Below are 9,796 nucleotides of genomic sequence, written 5' to 3' on the forward strand. Positions count from 1 at the left end.
CCTTAGTTTCAAACGTGTTTGCATGCATAGTACTTGTTATTACCTTCGAAACAACGTTTTCAATTATATCTGCAATTTGGCATGTACTGGTTACAGAATTGATTAGCAGTTACTAAGCTTAGCAATGCGAATGTGTAGAGTTTGTATCATTGACTCACAGTTGTAGAACACTAGGTCATGCAGTCATGTAAGTTTGATCTCAAGAGCCTCTGTTCATGACAAGAGAAGAGCCTGGAGCTTATACACAAGTGTACTGCCAGATATCCAACAGAACTGCGCCAAATCTTGTAAGCCTGACTTGTCAGTAATGCAGATTTTATCATAGCGATCAGTAATGCCAAAAAATCTTTGATGACAAGCAAGTAAATTGAGCAGCAACTGGAACAGAAATAACTGAAAGTATTGCTTGTGGTGAAAGTATTACTTGTTGTGAGGATGCTTCATTTCTGTTTCTGGATAGGGATGGCTCAAAGGATACAACAAGGTGTGCATCTTTTCACATTAAAACTTAATTTTGTTTCCAGTATTTTTTTCACAGCTTTTTTTCCATTATATTTTGTCCACAAAAATATTAATCCGGCCATCATCACTAGTTCACTACTAGTATTTCCAAGGGAAAATCGTTAAGTATGAACTGGTTCGCTACTTAATTTTGTGATATCCTTTGGCCCAATGGCATCAGGAGAGAAAAATATCATGCTAGATGTCCACATTATGCACCGATGGTATTTCTCCTTGCGCACAAATGGCAAAAACAGTCAATTAGAGTGGATCCAAATCTAGCTTATCATGAACCCGTTGAATCATCAGCTGAGGAACTGAATTTGTTTGATAACGTCGTTCCTTTTTCTATATACGGAAGTTCAGCCTTTCTTGGAACTTTCTTCTTCTTCATTTTCACTTATATATTCACAATCCTGGCCATGGCTAACTGTATGATTTTGACCCCTTCAAAAGGCAAAGCTTACAAAACATGGTAGAATATAAGCTTTCAACAGAAGACATATTTTCAAAAGGTTAGAATGCAATATGCATCAACAAAGAATCTAGTAGCTCATAGTGGATTCAATTAATATATCTTGCAGATCGTCATGAGGATACATACATCTAGGATGCCAAGAAGCACCAGCCCACTAAACAACCTTCAGATGAAAGGCAGAGCATTCACAACATAACCCTCTAGTGTTGGAAAGAAGTGATGTGGAACAAGACTTTGCTTCAGCTGAAAATAAGTAGGATCAACTTCTTTGCGGTGGAACGCGGCGACCAGCTTGCCATCCATACCAACCCGAATTAGCCACTCGGCAAATTTGACCAGCATGAACAACTCACCATCCCCAGGCACGACCACCACATCCAAATCCAATGGACCGGCATACCTATTGCATTGCCCCCTGATCTCTGTAACAGGTAATTCAATCCGGCAATTAAAGGCCCAGACCTCCCTCTCATAGTTTTGCAACATCCAGATATCAACGGTCGGCACAAAATCCAAGATGGCCATGCCGAGCTTGCCATCTACCTCAAACAGGTGAGCGTAGTCGGCAACGGGAGCGCACATCTCTCGGAACGACTCGGATGTGGTGTCGAACAACACTATCATCTTGCCTTCAATGTCTTCATGTGACGGGAACCAATGCAAGTTACCACGGAATAGTACATGATGTTCAGACTCCGGCATAATCACATCTGGCCACCCGATGCGCCTCGGTGGCTGGCCGGAGCCCAATGACAAGACATGGCACGAAACTTGACCACCAGGTGCTAGCTCATCGTCATTGTATGGGTTAGGCTTGTATGAGTAGAGCAGTAGCCTGTACTCGCCGGTAGGGGTGTGCGGGTACATTCCCAGGAGCGTCCACCTACGATCCGTAGGCAGCAGGAGGGGAGCATACTGTCGAGTTGCCGGATTGCAGACGAAGAAGTCGTTGTCGTCGATGCAGAAAATGAGGATGCCATCACAGGAGGCAACCGGATGAGAGTAGGCGAAGTTGCCGCCCAGATTCAATAAGGCGACGGACTGAAGCTGGTCAGGGGCGGCAAGACCTGGCCGATTGTTCAAGCAGCAGATGTCTATGGAGTTGTTGATGAGGTCTATATAATCGCCGTTGTCGAGGAGGGGGAGGGCAGGCTAGAGGGCATGGTGAGCGAGGAGAAAGTCATGGGTGGAGGTTACACTGCGCCAGGAGCGGCAGACGGCGCGGCAGCGGAGGAGGGCTTTCGGGGGCAGGCGGACGAGGATCTCCCAGATGACGATCTCCTCCGGGAGACCACCGAGGGAAGGCATCGCTCCTGCCCTTGCGGCCTTGGCCATGGTCGCCGGCTGAGAGCTGTCGATGCGTCCCAGGAGCAGACAGGACGGCGGAGGCAGCTAGGTCTCTTCTTATACTTTCACGGAATATGCATGCGCTGCGGACCTGCGGTTATGAGATACGATCCATCTAATCTCTGCTATATATACAGCTCGTTTGTTTTCACCTCCGACGGAGAGTTGAAGACGGAAAGCAGACCGGCCTCGATCGTGTGGTTTCACCGAACGTGCTGGCCATCCCGAATCGAACTTGGTGTACGTGTGTCATCGTGGTCGGTGGTCCATCCAAGGGATCGATCAATTAACCTGTATACCATGCATCAATCGATCAGACTTGTACTCCCTGAATTTCTTGGTTGACGCTGTTCAACCAGACTTGTCCCGCTTGAATGTATAAAGTCCAGATGGGCGGTTCTCAGAAAATAACCTGTTTACTTGTACAGCTCACATCCTTGTTTACTTGTACAATTTTTTTCAGATTTTTCCGAAACTGAAATTTTTGAATTTTGATTTTTTTTTCAAAAATTCAGCCTGCATGGAGGGCGAGTTCCAAAACGCCACTCCCCTACTTATCGCCTTTTGCATCTGATCTGCCACCATTTATCCTATGTCATACACGGGAGGGCTGAGCAGGTTAGGGCATCTCCAGCCGCGCCCCCAAGAAGGCTTCCCCAGGCGTTTTTTTTGCGCCGGCGACGAAAAAACGGTTCAGTCGCGTCCCAGGAGCCCGATTTTCGCCGGCCTGGGCCGAAAACAACGCCGGTGGACTTAGGCCGAACCCGGCGCGCTGGGGGGCGCCCGGGGACGCCGGGGCGAACTGTTTTGGCGCGAAAAAGCCGGGGGCCAGCCGCGTCAGGGACACGGCGGCTCGTCTTCCCCCAACTGCCTCGGTTCCCGCGGGGAATCAATGACAAGGCTGCCGCCGGTCAGCCTTGCCGTTGATTCCTCACGGGCGGCGCGTCACGGGACGGCACGCCGACGCCTCCCCTCCCTCGCACGCGTACACACGGGCGCGGAGCGGCTATAAAAGCCGGCGGTCTCTCGCCTGTGCCCACACCAGACTCGCCCCTCGCCGCCGCCCAGCCCCTCTCTCTCCGTCTCCGTCTTCCTCTCCCGAGCGCCACCGGCAGCCACTCTCTCTCCCTCTCTACCATCGCCGAGCCCGTCGCCATGGCAGAGCGCTTCCCCGGAGACGAGGTGGCGGCGAACGGCTTCGGCCGCCGTTCGCTCCGCGAACAGGAGTCCTGGCTCCTGTTCCAGGCGAACATCCCGGCGCCGCCGGACATGCGCGCCGGGTCGACGGGGTGGCGGCTCAGTGACGGGGGAGTGCCCGTTCCCCCGTTACCCGACGCCGTGGCAAAGCCCAGGTACTTCGCCGAGGAGGTCGAGGTCGCACGCGCCTCCCTGACCGACGACGAGCGCTCCCTCCCCCAGTACGCCGCCGGCAATCACACGGCTTGGGCGGCGTACTTCCAGTGCCGCCAGCAGCAGCGCCTAGCCTCCACCAACGACGCGCCGGTGGTCGGCGGCGCGAAGAACAGCGAGGGGCGCCGCCTGTGGTGGGGCGTCCCCGGCCGCACGCTGGATAGCGTGCTGGCGTACCCCGACGGCGGCAGCAACCCGCCGTTGACCTATCCTGCGACGGGGGCCGCCCCGTTGCAACACCGACGCGCATGGGCGCCAAGGAGGTTCGCCTCCTCCTCGTCTTCCTCCTCTCGCTCATCTTCCCACTCCTCCGGTTTTCCGGCGCTTCTCGGCGTCAAGGCCGAGCCCGCGACGGAGACGCCAATCGGTCGGCGCACTCATAGTGTCGGCATCGTCATCAACGAGGGCGGACGGCGTGCCTCCTCCTCGTCGGCTCCTCCGCGCTTCGTCAAGCTAAAGACGAAGCCGGGGCTGGCGTCGGTGAAGGCGGAGTTCGACGACGACGACGCGACCCTAGAATGGACGCGCCAGGACTCCATTGCGATGGAGAAGGCCCGCCGGGAGAAGGAGAAGGAGCGCCAGCGCGCCGCCCTGCGCCGCTTCGAGGAGCACCGACGCGGCCGCGATGAAGACGGGGTCATCGTCTTATGCGACAGCGACGACGACGACGACGCGCCGCCGCCGGTCCGCCATGGCGACGCCGGGCGGGGATCCAGCGGGGGCGCCCGCGTCAAGGAGGAGAAGGCCGCCGCCGACGACGGCGGCGACGACTTCAGCCCCTTTCTTTTTTAGATTAGGTTAATGTAATGAAAATGCGCGAATTTCACCGAAATTTGCCATGTTTGGTCGAAATTTAACTAGTTTTTATCATAACTTCGCTGAACGGTCCTTCTTTTTTTATTTTAATATGCGCCTGGGGGCGGCCCTGAGGACCGACTCACCCCAGGGCCATTTTTTACGCCGGCTCACCCCCAAGCGGCGCTTTTAGACGCCCCCTGAGGGGCCAACGGCTGGAGATGCCCTTATGTACAGAGAGTGCTACATTGCACAAACACAGCCGCAAGCCCATCCATACTAGTCCATCAGGTTCCCTTTGGTCGCAACAGGTTCATGCCACGGTCAATGGCTTCACTCTGCCGCCTCGGAGAAAGAAACTATCTTTTCCTTCACCAACGAGCAAAATATTTCTTCCGTTCCAGAAAATAGAAACATCACCCAGATAATTCTTGACATATTTCAAATGCGTCAAAATGAATTTTGATAATCTTAGAATCAACACGCACATCACTCACTTCCTTCAACATGGAAGGGTATCGACACACCTACAGATTTCATGCAACTATGTAACAGTCAAAGCTTCGAGAGATTAGAATTTTATGTGCATCGACAAAGAAGGTAGTAGCTCATAGTGTATCCAATTCATACATCTTGCAGCTCGTGAGGATACAAACGTCTAGGCTGTTAAGAAGCACCAGTTCACTCAACGGTCTTCAGATGAAAGGTAGAGCATTCACAACATAGCTCTCTAGTGTCTTGTCGGGGGTTGGGTGCGACATATGCTAAGGGATGGCTTATCATGGTGGGAGCGAATAGAACGTCGCCGGTGCCCAGAAGCGGGATGAGGCGTAGACACGTACGCCGGCGAACTTTACCCAGGTTCGGGGCTCTCCTAAGAGATAACACCCCTAGTCCTGCTCTGCGGGGTCTCCGCATGATCACTAAGGCTCAAGTGTGTACAATGGTGCTCCTCGAGTTGTATGCTAGAGGTGGGAGAGGGCAAGGCTTGCTCTTCCCTCCCCTAGGTATGAGTCTAGTCCTATCTGGGTGCGAACCCTTTGCATGGGTGCCCTGGGGGGTTTATATAGGCCTACCCCCCAGGGGTACAATGGTAATCCAGTCGGGGCGTAGGGCCCGGCTGTCAGTCTCTCTGACCGCCGGCTTCTCTGCCGGCTGCTGGGGCCCGCCGCTTGGTGGGTCCCACCGGCTGGTCTGGTACGGAGCCAACAGGCCGCCCCCGCCGCTCTCGGGTCTTGTCGGCTGCTGATTACTGTAGCCGTGACTCTAATGATGCAGGCTTGGTCAGCGGATCGTGGCTGCAGCTCCTGCCGCCTGGTGGGCGGTTACTGTAGCCACTCCGTGTTTCGTCTGGTTAATGGCGCGTGGGACCCGAGGAAAGGGCGGGCTGTCTGCTAGGGGCCGACCTCCCTTGGGTCCGACTGGTGAGGCTCTGGCCGTCTTCCGGGCTCTCGTTGACTGGTGGGACCCGTCGTTCTTGGGCCGTACCGACATGCCGTCGTGGGAGCAGGGCCCCGCCTGCTTGTGGTGACGTTAGGAGCGCGTGGCAACAATGCCGCGCCGGACGGAGATCTCCGCCAGTACGGCGCACTGTGGCCACGCCCGTCCCTGAATCGTGGGGAGGGGGATGGTCTATACTGTAGCCATCCCCTGTCTTGTCTTCTTAAATGGGGGTGTGGGCTTTGCTAGCGCCACGGGCCGACTACTAGGGGCCGGTTTCCCTAGAAGCCGCTAACTAGGAGTCGGCTGGTCTTGAAGTCGGTTTCTGGAACTCGGCCGCCTACGGGCAGCCGGCTATTCCTTCATCCGGCCACCGGGAGGCAGCACTCCATCTTGGTGCCTTGAGGGGCACTGCATGCCCCGATGTCTTGAAAGGCTCTGGGCTCTGGGTTAGCCTACCTGTGGCCCATTACTCCGACATGTCTGAAAGAAGGTATGCGGGACAAGCGTTTGTTTGAGCTGATAGTGAGTAAGATCGACTTCTTTGTGATGGAACGTAGCAACCAACTTGCCATCCATGCCAACCTGCAGTAGCCACCTGTCAACTTTGACTAGCACCAGCAATTCACAATCCCTAGGCACAACAAGCACATCCAACTGCAGTCAACCGTTATACTTGTCAAGTGCATCCTGATCTCCGCAACCGGCAATTTAAGGCCCAGACCTCCCTTTCATAGTCTTGCAAAACCCAGATATCAATTATTTTCATATTATCAAAGATGACCATGCCAAGCATGCCGTCCATCTCAAACAAGCCAGCCCGGTCAGTAGCAACAGGAGCATGCATCTTCCTGAATGACTCAGATGTGGTGTCAAACACTAAAAATGCTACACTCACGGACTATTTTTACTTAATCAACGGCCTTTCCTTTCAAATTAGTGCCGGCATTGGCTAATGCCCAATTCCAATTAGTGCAACCCACGTCAGCATAGCCCCGTAAAACACGCGTAAAGCCCCCGTAAATGTAGCATTGCTCATCGAACACCACTATCATATTGTTTTCTCTGCCATCATCCGATGGGAACAAATGCAGGCTACCACGGAATAGCACATAAGTGTAGAATTCCAGGGAAGTCGCATCTGGCCACCCGATGTGTCTCGGCGGCTGGTCGGAGCCTAATGGCCAGACGTAGCATGAAACTTCATTGCCAGGTACCGGCTCATGCTCCCAACCCTCAGGGAGAAGCAAGAACTTGTGCGAGTAGAGAAGTAGTGGGTACTCGCCAGTAGGTCGGTGAGGGTACATTCCCAAGGGCATGATACCATGGCGCAGTGGGAGGCGAGCATACTGACGAGTCGCCGGATTGCAGATGAAGTAGTTAACAACGTGGACGCGGAAGATGAGCAGACCATCGCAGGAGGCGAGCAGTTCGAAGAAGCAGAGTTCCTCATCGCGTACGTATATAATTCTCGTGGACAAAGAAAGGAGATCGAGCCGGCCGGATCACGATCAAATTAACCAGACGCGTAGTGGACAAAGAGAGCACCTCACCTCGGTCGCAACTCGCAAGGCTAGCTAGAGCACGGACGCAGCTCCTCTGACGTACGGCGCACTCGCTGACGTGTGGACCCGGACCCACGCGTCAGTGGCCCAACGTCAGGTGGCCGTACGTCAGGGGATCCGGCTCCGCTAGAGCACAGCTATCCCGATCGATCTTGGTGTGCTTGTCGTCATGGTCGTTGATCTTGGTGCACTTGCCAGTTGCCACGATACGTGCTGGTATCACCACCCATCCATCGGCCGGCTGGCCCTCATGCAGCAGTGGTGCATCGACGTAGCACAAACACAGCCGCAAACACATCCATACTACTCCATCAGGTTCCCTTTGGCCGCAAATAACGGTTCATGCCGCGGCCAATGGCTTCACTCTAGAGGAGCTCCTCAACAATATTCAGCCCCTCATCTGTGACCGCCGAACAATCACAGTCCATGCTTGACGGGAGTGTGTATAATATTTCCTCCATGAGGACTTTCTGTTAATGATCGGTACTGTATAAAAACTTTGTAAGACAGCCAAAAAAAAATGGCGAGCAGCAACTGAAAGAGAAAGAACTGTAAATACAGATTTTGTCAAGGAAGTTTCATCCCTGTTCTGGACAGGGATGGCTCAAACAACAAGACAAGGTACAAATGTCAATGTTATCATCAATATCCATTTTTTTCAAAATTATATTCCTTCTTTCCAATATTTATGTCAGCAAATCTCTAATCCATCGATTTACCACTAGCAGTTATTCTAAGAAAAAATTTGATAGATGTTCTTCCCTCAGTTCGAAAATAACTAAAACCACATCAATTATTTCTCCAAATGAGGGAATATTTTATAGAGGGGTTTTAATTGACATTCCTTGTCACCCACAACTCCACAACTAAGAAAATAAATGTAATGCATGATGTCAACAACTCCACACTAATGGTATTCCTGGTCATCATGCACCAATGGCAAAACTGGCAATTAGAGTGGATCCTAATCTAGCTTATCAGGAACCTAATGAATCATCAGTGGAAGCAGTGATTCTAACAACTAAAGTTCGGCTTATCTCAATCTTGTTCCTCTTCATTTTTACTTATCAAGTACTACCTTCGTTTCTAAATATAAGTATTTTAAGATATTTTACTACGTACCACATACGGATGTATATAGACATATTTTAGAGTGTAGATTCACCCATTTTGCTTCATATGTAGTCCGTATTGGAATCCCTAAGAAGACTTATATTTAGGAACGGAGGTAGTATATGATTGTTGCCGCTCCAAAACAGTAGTGCTCCCAAAAGCAAAGGTCACAAGTGGTGCTAGAATAGAACCCTTTTTAACACAGGACATATATACATTATCCCCTATTCGCCACACGTCACAGCAATTCCCTTACACCTCGATTAAGCACTTTCTCTTCTTAAAGCACTTGCCCCCGGCCATCTATTGGGTCGTCTCATATTCTCATCACCATCACTAAGCTGCAAGAAGCAAAACCCCATAGCTATAGCTCAAGTGAAGTGAGCTGAGGGATTGAAATTTAGAGGAGAAGCCTAGGCATGCAATTCAGCTAGCAATGGCGGACATGGTGACGGCGCTCGTCTTTTTCAGGGCACCGTGGTGATCTTCAGGGTGAGCAGCTGCTGCATGTTAAACACAATGAAGGCGCTCTTCGCGCACCTGGGTGTGAGCTCGACGATGGTGCACGAGCTGGACAAGGCCCCCCAGGGCGAGGAGGTCGAGAGGGCGCTGGCCGGTATGGTCAGCCAAAGCCCAGTGGTGCCGGCAGTATTCATCGTAGGCGAGCTTGTGGGCCGCACCGACACGATCATGTCGCTGCACCTCAAGGGCCAGCTGGTGCCGCTCCTCCCCCAAGCCGGCGCCCTGTAGTCCTTGGAAATACTGGTGTGTTACTTTACATACGTGTGATCACAACCTAAAAACCTAGTGATGGTATAAATACAGTGCATGCCACCCTCTTGTTATTTCAGTTGTACTTCTTGTCAAGAGAGGAGTGATAATATCTTGATTATTAGAGGAGAGCTAACGACCTAAATCATATATTTTTTTAACTGGGCTTTACCCCTTTCCATTGCAAATGAACGGAAATACAACCAGTTCCAGAAACATTGTCAGGAGGAGAGAAAGAGATAGAGCGAGTTCAGACACTGCCAGGAAACTCACTGCATTCGCCCGCTGTCGAAACGAATGTTGTGGGGCAAAAACCTGGACAGCACACAAAGTTCAAAAGAACTCACACGCTTACATCATCTAACACAAGTATCAG

The 9,796-nt window shown here is 52.0% G+C and overlaps 1 pseudogene; it reads left to right on the plus strand.

The window, feature by feature from the left end:
• The first annotated feature begins 8,970 nt into the window (after nucleotides 1-8,970).
• LOC119273221 lies at nucleotides 8,971-9,551 on the plus strand (annotated as a pseudogene).
• Nucleotides 9,552-9,796: the final 245 nt, after the last annotated feature.

Source organism: Triticum dicoccoides, chromosome 3A (assembly GCF_002162155.2).
Source record: "Triticum dicoccoides isolate Atlit2015 ecotype Zavitan chromosome 3A, WEW_v2.0, whole genome shotgun sequence".
Classification (NCBI taxonomy): domain Eukaryota; kingdom Viridiplantae; phylum Streptophyta; class Magnoliopsida; order Poales; family Poaceae; genus Triticum; species Triticum dicoccoides.